Genomic DNA, 11499 nt, shown 5'->3' with positions numbered 1-11499 from the left:
AACGTATAAAAAGGGGAACTTAGGCGCAGGCCCAAAAAAAATGTGCATAACTAGTTATGCAGTACAAAGAAAATGTGCATAACCAGTTATGCAGATGCATAACTTGTTATTTGGCACAAAAAAAAGTGCATAACCAGTTATGCAGATGCATAAGACATTATGCAGTACAGAACAATGTGCATAACTAGTTATGCAGATGCATCAAAGGTTATGCTTATCATAAATCACTGCAGATGCAAAGAAAATGTGCATAACTAGTTATGCAGTACAAAGAAAATGTGCATAACCAGTTATGCAGTACGCACGTTAGCGGATAACGGAACTAAACCTAACGGAAATACACGGTTCCACTACCGTTACGTTAAGAAGGGATTATCCGTTAGCTTATCGGTATCGGATATCCGTTTACCGCTATGTCGGATGGTAGCAGTAACGGCTAACGGATTATCGGTATCGGCTAACGGAAAATCGGTATCCATTGACAGGCCTACTTGGAGCAGGTCAGATATTTGAAGTACATCTTTCTTTTGAATTTGTTTTAGGTTTAAGTACAAACTTTAGCAAATGTAGTCTGTTTGTTGTTGGGGAAGTGAGAAATCTTGATTCGATGGCTGCTGTTTTCGGCTGCAACTCTGAATCTTTTCCTTCTATATACCTCGGTCTTCCTTTGGGCGAGCATGCTCTTTCGTATCTAAGTGGGATCGTGTTGTAGAGATTTGCAAGTCAAGATTAGCCAATTGGAAAAGAAGCACTCTTTCGAAGGCCGGTAAGCTAACTTTAATTAAAAGTGTGTTGTTAATCTTATCCACCTACTACTTTTCTCTGTTTATGGCTCCTTCTTCCGTGATCCAAAAAATCGAAAAAACCATTAGAGATTTCTTGTGGCACAATTCTGTGGAGAAGAAAAACATTCATTTGGTTTGCTGGTCCAAGTCAGGCTTGCCTATTAGTGGTGGTGGTTTAGGTATTCGTCACATAAGTAAAATCAACAAATCTCTGTTGAAGAAATGGTGGTGGAGGCTAGGGAAGGAAAGAAATGCTTTGTGGGCTAAGATTATCTTCGAGAAGTATGGCTGGATTGATCTTGGGTGGAAGACTAAAAAGCCAACTTCCTCTCATGGGGTTAGTGTTTGGAAAAATATAGCTAAAGTTGAAGAAGATTTCTTTAGGAACACGCAATTTAGAATTGGCAAAGGTAACAAAATTCGGTTGTGGGAGGATAAATGGTGTGTTTAAGGTCCTTTAAGCTCTACATTTCCAAGACTTTATGCGATTGCAAATAGCAAAAACAATTCCTTGTTATCTTTGTTTGCTCCGGATGATTCTGGATTCCATTGGAATTTAAATTTCTGATGCAGAGATCAACGAGCTCACTTCGTTGTTGCAAATTTTGAGTAATGTGGTTTTTTCCCCTGAAGAAGACGACGAGCTTGTCTGGGTAGGCGACAAAACATGGATTTTCTCTGTGAAGTCTGCTTATTTCAATGACTATCCTTCTACTTCAGGCATCGTTTTTCCTCCCAAGAAAATCTGGTCAAAGCTTTGGCCTTATAAAGTGGGTTTTTTTCTTTGGCAGTTGGTGCAAAATAAGTTGCCAACAATTGATAATCTTCAAAAGAGGAACCGCAGTCTTGTTGCTTTTGCATGTAATCCCCCATCTTCTTTTTGTCCTCTTTGCGACATGGTAAATGAAACAGGCAATCATCTCTTTTGGGATTGCATATACACCAAGCAAATTTGGATGTACTTTTGTGCCCAAGCCAATATTCAGCTGCCAGCTTTCACCAACCTTCTAGATTTGCACAAGGACTGGCCCTGCTTTGATGGATCTACCATATGCAAAGTTGTTTGGAAGTGTATCCCTGCGAGCATTTGTTGGAATGTTTTGCTAGAACGCAATGCTCGCTGCTTCAAAGGTAAGAAAAGAGCCGTAGATGCTATCATCACTGAAATAAAAGTCAGCTCCTACCATTGGGGTTCCGCTAATTCAGTTTCTGTCAACTTTTTTCTCCATCATGTTATTGCTAATTGGAGAACGTTATTGTTTGAACCTCCTTAGCTTCTTGTGAGGTTTTGTAGGTTGTTGGGTTTCCTCATTTTTTCCCCGTTTTCTTTTTTGTGTACGGTGGCCGAGCCTTGTCGCTGCTATTGTAATTTGCCTATTTCTTAATATATTTTCTATTTACCGAGAAAAAAAGAAAAAAAGAGTACTCTGCAATGCGTGTTATGTCATTTTAGAGACCCATTACGTTTCTTCAACCTAACTGATCGTTATGCACTCCAATAGTTACTTATAGTTTCTCAGATTAGTTGGATACATGGTGGAGCCTTGGATTAAGATATGCATGCTTACAAGAGTTAATTGCTGTCAATGCCACTTTCAAAGTAAGTAATGAACGGTTTAACTAGCTCTACAACATTTATTTCGTATCTATATTGTTGGATATTTTCAATAAACCCTTGAATTGAAGGCATTTAGGCTGCTCTCTAAGGTTCTTATTGTCAATTAGAAAACTGAACAGAAAACTCGTTTCACCAATGGACGCATTGAAGGAAGAGACGCCCCTGTTCACTCTGAAAAGATGCCTGTAGAGATGAAGAGTCATCTCCAAAGGGTGTGATTTCCTCTTTAAATAGGAGACTTGTTTTCATTCAAAACACATCTCTCAACTTTCTCTGTTTTCTTTCTTACAAGCATCATCAGTATCAAAACCAGTGTGTTCTTGGTTGGATCAAGATCGTACAAGCTTTGAATCCAACAACTGTTGTGGGGCTTCAAGTATCCTGACGGCGATATTCATTGACTTGTTTGTACTCGCCGATTCAATTGGGAAAGGGTCGAATAATTGTCGAAAAGAATCTTTCATTAGAGCCTTGAATCCTAATACAACATTCTTTTCTTCACCCTGTTTTAGTGTCTATTTTCCAACATATACATGGTCTCTACTCTTAATCTGTAAACAACTTCTGGTCTTCTACCGACACCCTAGGTTGATTTATAAGAAGAAATTTAGTGATTTACTAAAATACGCTTGAACTAGTTCAAATGTTGTAGCCCAATGCACAGGCCCGGTCGCCAGGTTGTTGCAATTTCTACAGTTGTGTACAGTTTGATGACTACTTTGTCATTTTAAAGTGCATAAATAAATACTGCATCCTCATAGCCTCATGCATACATGTACATATGTTAGAGCACAAAGCCGAATATGCAAAATGTATCTTTGAGAATCTTAATCCTAGTGAGCCATGGACGAATTACAGACGGCAACTCTTTTCAACATACCATTCCATGAAACTCCAGGCGTCTTTCCTATGATATGAGAAAATCTCAATTTTGTTGTTAAAAACACTTATTTTGACATCCCATAAACATATCACTTTTTAATATGGTGAGCAGAGTGGATCGTGAACTAAGCCAATATTACCGGCATAAGCAAACCACTTCTTCTCAATGTCAATCCGCTCATCAACTCATCTGCCGGTATCACATCCAACTGGTAATGGACTGCACGTGGGTGAAAATTTCAAATCCACCATTTTGATGGATTGAAGGTGAGTGAAAATGTGAAGATGCTTCTTTCGTTGGGTTTCCAAAAGTTTCTGTTTTTGGACGTTCGGTTTTAAAAAACGGAAAATGGGTCATTTGTATGGGTGAAATGGACGAGTAAAAATTAGTATGGGTGAAATGGACACCAAAAAAATAACAATGATGAAATTGGATTCATCCTGACTTAAACTTAAAAAATAGCAAGGATGAAACTGGATGCATCCTGATGTAAATTAAAAATAAAAAAAAATATTTGAAAATGGGTAGGATGAAACTGTTTACATCTTTGCTATTTTTACATTTTTGTCCATTTAAACAGTATCAAAATCTAAATGTTTTTTTCACCCACGAATTGTTGATTTTGGTCTTTTTAACCAATTTTGTGTTTAAAAAACACCATCAGTGTAGATGTCCAAAACTGCAAGTTTTAGTGCGTTATCTTTTAGACTTTTAAATTATAACAAGGCTATGTAGTCGATTTCGGTCATTTCGGCCGAAATTTCGGCGAAATTCCGGATTTCGGTCCAAGAAGACACGATTTTGTTAATTTCGGTCGGACGAAATCTTTGCGAAAATTTCGGCCGGAAACGCGTTTTTCGGTCGGAATTGATTTGTCTTGGCCGGATTTTTTTTTTCTTTTTAAATTGAGTGGATTAATCTCACGTACAAAAATTAAAAAGATTAATTCACTCACTAATATTATTGCTTGTTGCTGTGTTTGAATTTCTTGAGCTAAAATTATTATTTGGTGTTGATGATGAGGAAGGTGAACAACCAGATTTACAAATACTATGTTTCTTTTAAGTGATTATCGATACGAGGATATAAAATATGAAACCGATATTTTAAAACGGAATTTCCCCGAGACAAAGTTGTACCAGTATCTCGGTGTCGACCGAGACAATCCGAAATTGACTACCTTGTAACAAGGTTGGTTGTGGTTGTGGTTGTGGGTTCAAATCTTACCTCTGATTGTTTTTTTTTGCTTGCATATGCGTCCATCTTCGTAGCTCTTACTTACCAACACAACAACTTAGCTTTCAGTTTTCATGTCCTAGTTCCTCCACTTTTGCTGCAATTGGAAGGCTAGCTAATCTTTCTTTTTAATTAACAAAGGAAAACATACAATTACTTGAGAAACAGAGATACAGTATGTGATTTGTTTACTTTACTCAAATGTTGTTTCTTAGAAATCATTCTCCAAGGAATCAGTGCTGTAAAATAAAGTGCCGATTCAAGAGACGTGGTACATTGTAACATAGATAACAGCGAGCGAGCGTTGCATAAGCCGACTCAACTGGGAAACTTCATAAAACTGAGCAGTTCAAAGTTTCTAGGAAATTACAAGAAAGATAACATCAACTTCTCATTTTCTTGTAAGATCTTGGCAACGTTAGTTAAAAATTACAATCATTTTTACTTGAATTTGAGACCATTAAAAATCCCATATCTCACAAACACCAAGCACACTTGGCTTCATGGACTCCTCTATCTGTTGTCTTTTGAGTTTTGACCAATTCTGCTCGTTTTTCCTTTGACATGACCACCACACTGCACCACATATGTTTTATATATCTTTTTAGTTCATCCTTTTTCCTTACATGGTTACATCTCTATTTCAGACCTCGGATGATAATTGAAATACAAGGAATACAAGTCTCATTCAAAACTGATCTCTATTTCATTTTGTTTAACAAAAATGAAACCAAAAATACAGGAAATGGTGCTATTGTCTTCTTATATGCAGCTGCAATACAAGTCTTTTCGTTATGAATAAGTGACAAGAAAAAAATGAAACCAAAAATCAGGAAATGATGCTAAGTGTACAGAATTTGAGCCTAAATTACCGGAGTTGGGACTGAGAACAATATAGCCTTGCACTTTGGCATGTCTTCTGGCCAAACGTCTTATCACCAGTACATTCTTTATTAATTTTTCTTCAGACCAAAATTTTTTAAAAAGAAAAAAAAAAAATCGGAGGTCAATCCCTCGCTTCCTTTTTCCTCAGATACGTACTATCTTGACCTCGGATGATAATTGGAAAATCAAAATGAAACTAAACAAAATACAAGAAATGATGTTATTATGATATGCAGCAGCAATACAAGCATTGGTTATGAATAAGAAGTGACAAGCACTGTCATCAATCACTTTGGTTTATTCTAATCAATGAATTCCATTGCCATTACATTATGATCAGCAAAACCCAACAACATTAACAAATCTTAACTACATATGTAAAAGACTAACAGTAGACACTGTCCATGAGGTTCATAAATATAAAATCATATTTATTTTTTTACAGATCTGAAATCTATACCATATCTAAAGAATAACGTTCCGTCAAATCCATCTTTAATTTGCTGGTGGAGTTGCATGGATCCTCGACTCACCCGCTGGATCGCAAAATTTGACAACATAGATTTGAGAGAATAAGTCGTTATGACATTTTCAAAGCACCTTGTCCCTCTACTCTTTGATCTCCAGGCTAGGCGAAATGCTTCCCACATCATACCAAAACTACTTTCATCATAACTTCCTATCAGATCTAGGAAACAGCAACTTCTAATCGGCAGAGATCTCCGGCTAGTAGTCTTTCATTCAACGCCGGCGCACTCACTCATACTAGTAGTCTTTTATTAAAGTGAGTGCGCCGGCAAAAAGAATTAGGTGACTTACTAAAATACCCTTGGACTAGGTCCAATGTTGCAGCTCAATGTGCAAGCCCGGTTAATAAAATTTCCAAAATGAATGTGAACTACTTTGCCATTCCCTTTTATTAAAGTGCATATATACTGCATCCTCACCATAGCAATGTCGTAGCCTCACGAATTACCTGTATATTAGATCACAGAGCCGATATGTAGTTTCAGCTCATTTAATCAAGCAAAGAAGGAGAGAGCAGTACTATTGGCATAATCAGTATATATAGGGATAGCTGCTGCAGTTGAAATTCCATCACCGGCATACAATGATATGTTTAGGGCACAAAAAAATAAAAAAAAGAGGCCTTAGCTAGAAGACGCCCGACCACCATACTCGTCAGAGCGAACTATACCTGTACTCTGAAATGTATCTTTGAGAATCATAATCCTGGTAAGGCCTGGACACACCCCGATTATAGGCAACTCAATTCTACATAACATTCCACACAACACCCGGCGTCTTTCCCTTCATATGAGCAAATTTCAATTCTGTTAGCAGAAACACTTGTTTTGACATCCCATAAACATATCACTTTTTAATATGTATCTGGAGTGGATCGCAAACTAAGTTAATATTACCGGCATAAGTCTACCACTATAAAGGAAAAGACTATTGCGAAATAAAAAAAAAATTATCGAAAAATCCACACAAACAAATGTGATGGTTTTAAGTGGTACACAACCACCATTAATTCTCCTTTCCATCCAGACTTATATACTCATGTACCAGTACCCGCCGACCCCGTGGCCTAGAAAAATATTGAGACATTTTGTAAAAGGGTCCTGAAATGCGTTAAGGGTCCTAGACTAATTTTGACCGTCTAATTTATTACTAAAATACCCTTGTGAAATAGTTAAATGACATTATTATACCTTAACTTAAACACCTAACCAAACCATTTTATCGAACACCTTTACTACATTTTCAAACACTTCTTATTTTCAGCAAACCCATAAGAAGATACCTCACCAAATTAGGTTGCAAATTCGTAGTTCCATTTGTTCTTCTATGCGGCTATAGTAAAACCTAGAATGAGTTTTAGTTAGTCTTTGGTTTCATTTGTATCTGTTGAACTCAGGAGGGACTTATGATGGTTTAGATCCAAATCGAACGTCTAACCACAATGTCGTGTTCATATGGCCAAGCAGTCTGCAAAGATGCATTCTACCATGTTCTAAGATCCGAAATTTTTGATGGCTTTTGTATCAGCAATTACAGTGTTCAAAGAGTAACATTAAATTTTTCTTTAAGTTTACGGTGCATGCTTAAATGATACTAGAATATTTTGCAGTTTCGTATGGCCTAACCTCGGCTGATAATTGAAAAATCAAAATGAAACTAAACAAAATACAAGAAATGATGTTATTATGATCTGCAGCACTTCGTTGTCAATAATAGGGACAAGCATAATCATCACTTTAGCTTATTCTAATCCAAGAATCCCATTGCAGTTACATTACCATCAGCAAAAACATTAATAAATCTAAATTAAATATACTATCCATGAGACTCATAAATATTATATTAAATCATAATTTTGTTTTACAGATTTGAAATCTATATCCCATATCTAAAAGAAAAAAAAGACAGGTTCCGCTAAATTAGAGCTGGCAAACAAGCCGAAACCCGCGGGTTAACCCGTGCCCGGACCGTGAAAGCCCGAACCCGGACCGGCTGGTTTCTAAACAAGCCGGGTTCGGGTTGTAGAAATGGTGACCCGTCGAGAAACGGGTTAACCCGTCCCGGACCGCAAAACCGCGGGTTAACCCGTAAACCCGTACTTCCAATTTAATTTGGTCTTATCACCAAAACGTGTCGAGCAGGAGTCATTTCTCTTATTCTTTATCCTTTCTTCTTCTTCTTCGTTTTTATTTCTCCTTCTCATCTCTTTCTTCTTCTTTTCTTCCTGTTCTTCGTCTGTGAGAGGCTTACGAGATGAGAGTGAGAAGTGATTGAGTAAAATCAACAATGGGTTTTTACATATGATGAAGGAGCTGAGGTAGTTGTCGATACAACTCAGAGTGAAGAAGAAGGGTAATCGAGAATTAGGGATTTTCTGTAAATTTAATTGGAAATCGAATTAGATGATGATTAAGAATAAATTAGAGATGGGTTTGTTTAATTGAATATTTTTATTTTTGATTTGGGTTCGAATTAGGGATGTATTGATCTGAGGATTACTTTAGGGTTTTTGAGATTCCGAATTCGTTGAAGTTTATGATGAATTGAGGGTGGAATCAAGTATTTCATAGGGGGTTGCTGTTTAATCGATGAGGTGAAGCTGTTCTCGTGAGAAAGGTAATTTAGGGTTCTTGTAATTTGAATTTATCTTGAGTAAAATTGAATACGAATTGATGAATCTTATATGGATTTGTTCAATTAAAGTTGAATCGGTTATATGGAGGTTTAATTTGAGTTATTTGTAAAATTATGAATTCACTGAATTAGGGTTTCTCTCATGTTCTTCCCCATATTATAAATTAAGGTTCCTGAGTTGGAAGTTTAAATGAATGTAAATATAACTGAGGTGATGATATGGCTGGTGGTGTTGGTGTATGAACTGATAGGGGTTTTGCTTTAAGATGGTAGCTTTGTGGTGTTAAGGGAGGAGGTAGTTGTCTGGAAGATGAGTTACTTTGAATTGCTAGTAGGAATGGGTAATGTTGGATGAACTGAACTGGTGGTTTGTTGATGTGCAAGATGATATGTTGTTGAGTCATGAGATGCTCCTACAGGTGGCTGGTGGTTGTAACCCGTGAACCCGCAGGTTGACTCACCATAAATCGGTTTCTGGCGAGTTGACTCACCATAAACGGGTTAACCCGTGAACCCGCAGGTTTAACCCGTTACGGGTGCGGGTTGATGAAATGACCACCCGTGAAGAATATCAACCCGCGGGTTTTGACCCGTGTTAACCCGAACCCGTGTAACCCGTAACAAGCCAGCCCCGGCCCGCCCGTTTGCCAGCTCTACGCTAAATCCATCTTAGCTCTGGTGGTAGAGTTCCATCGATGCTCAAGTCACATGATGGATTGGAAAATGTGATAACATAAATCAGAGAGGATAAGTCATTATGACAATTTTGAAAGATCTGTATCTATCATCTCTGAGTTTCATCTCCAAGCTGTGTGTAAAGCTTCCCATACCATACCCAAAACTACTTTCATGATCATAACTTCCCATCTGATCTTGATATAGCAACTTCCAATCGGCATAGAACTCCGCAACGCCGCCGCACTCACTCACTCACACTGCTGGTCTCTACTCTTTGTTTGTAAACAACTTCTACTGAGCCCTTGAAAAACTTTTATAAGAAGAATTGACTTACTAAAATACCCTTGGACTGGTTCCAATGTTGCAGCCCAATGTCCAGACCCTGTTAATACAATTTCTACAGTTGGAATGCGAACTACTTTGCCATTTTAAAATGCATAAATACTGCTTCCTCATAGAAATATCGTAGCCTCACGAGTTACCTGTATATTAGAGCACAGAGCCGAATATGTAGTTTCAGTTCATTTGATCAAGCAAAGAAGAAGAAACCAGTAGCAGTACTATTGGCATAATCATTATAGGAATAGAAGCAGCAGTTGAAATTCGATCACTGGCCTAGTATGAAATGTTTATAGCAACGAACAATTTCATTCTTCTCTGAGCACATTGGACTGACGGGGTATGTACCAAAGACAGTTCAATCGCTAGAAGAGTCCAAACCTTAATACAAACCTCAAAAGTCTAAACAAATCAAATGACCCCCATACTCGTCAAAGCTACTATATTGTATCGATCAGATGAGGCTTCAACACGCCCCCGATTACAGGAAAATCAATTCAACAAACATTCCACAAAACACCAAGCGTTTTTCACATCATATATATGAGTCAATCTAAATTTTGTTATTTAAAACACTTGTCTTAACATCCATAAGCACGTTAGTTTGTAATATGATAACCGGAGTGGATGACCAACTAAGTTAACGTTACCGGCATATAAGTAAAAATACATTTTTTACTATCACATTGGCAACTACTACAAAAAGAAAGGACCATTGCGAGATTAAAAAATATGTATGGTAACAAATGTGATGGTTTTAAGTGGTACAGAACCACCATTAATTCTCATTTGCATCAAGACTTATATACTCGTATACCAGTGCCCGCCGACACCCACCGACCTAAAAAAATGGTTGATCCAAAGAATTACAGGTGCAAAAAAGCAAAGGTTTTTAAGACAATGTTTGTTATTGAAATGGGCTTTTCTATGAGAGGATGACATGATTTTGATCCAGATTTGAATACAAGCAAAGATTTCAAAGGCGGATGAAATTGATGTTGGTTAAACTTCAACATTAAGCCTAAGATAATCTCTAACAAGTTGGTTAGGATAAGAAAAGGCAATTGATGTAATCCTAAGGGAATTAGAAGTCATCTAGTTCTAAGAAAAGGAAAGACATGTAATAAGGTAATATGACTAGGAAAAGGAATTCATAGTTCTATATATATATATGATCACCAAAGTTGTGGTTGATCATATGAGCAAGATTAGAGCTTGTGTTTAGTTTTGAGAGATTTTCTAAACATCAATAAAGAGAGTTGTCTTTATATAAGCTAAGTTTCATCTTGCAGTTGCCATTAATTGGTATCAGAGCTTGTTTCTGAGCCATGGAAAACGAAACCACCATTGTGGGTGCAAAACAGTTCACGCCACCATCAATACAAGTTCCAATCCTCAACGCCACAAACTACACAGTATGGGCCATGAGAATGAAGGTACTGATGAAAATCTACAAGGTGTGGGATACAATTGAACCAGGAACAGATGATGCAGATAAGAACAACATCGCTATAGGATTACTCTTTCAAGCAATACCAGAATGTCTTGTTCTACAAGTTGGTGAATAGGAAACTTCAAAGAAAATTTGGGATGCAATAAAGGCACGTAATCTCGGAGTTGATCGAGTTAAAGAAGCCCGTCTGCAAACCTTAATGTCTGAATTTGAAAGAGTGAAGATGAAAGACAATGATACTATTGATAGCTTTGCAGGAAAGCTATCAGAGATAGCCTCAAAATCCGCGTCACTTGGACAATCCATTGATGAAGATAAACTGGTAAAGAAGTTTCTCAACAGTCTACCAAGATCCAAGTATATTCATATCATAGCTTCTCTCGAACAAGTCTTAGATTTAAAGAAGACTAGCTATGAAGATATAATTGGAAGATTAAAAGCATATGAAGAAAGAATCCTT

The 11499-nt window shown here is 37.2% G+C and overlaps 1 long non-coding RNA gene across 1 annotated transcript; it reads left to right on the top strand.

Moving 5' to 3' along the window:
• Window positions 1-2092: 2092 nt before the first annotated feature.
• Window positions 2093-3163, top strand: LOC113361855. Its single transcript, XR_003365381.1, has 2 exons — window positions 2093-2385; window positions 2511-3163. It is a non-coding gene; the product is annotated as an uncharacterized LOC113361855 (long non-coding RNA).
• The last annotated feature ends 8336 nt before the right edge of the window (window positions 3164-11499 follow it).

The sequence above is a fragment of the Papaver somniferum genome, chromosome 3 (genome assembly GCF_003573695.1).
Source record: "Papaver somniferum cultivar HN1 chromosome 3, ASM357369v1, whole genome shotgun sequence".
NCBI lineage: Eukaryota > Viridiplantae > Streptophyta > Magnoliopsida > Ranunculales > Papaveraceae > Papaver > Papaver somniferum.
The sequence above is the reverse complement of the archived record's forward strand: the minus strand, read 5'-3'. Positions and strand labels throughout refer to the sequence as shown.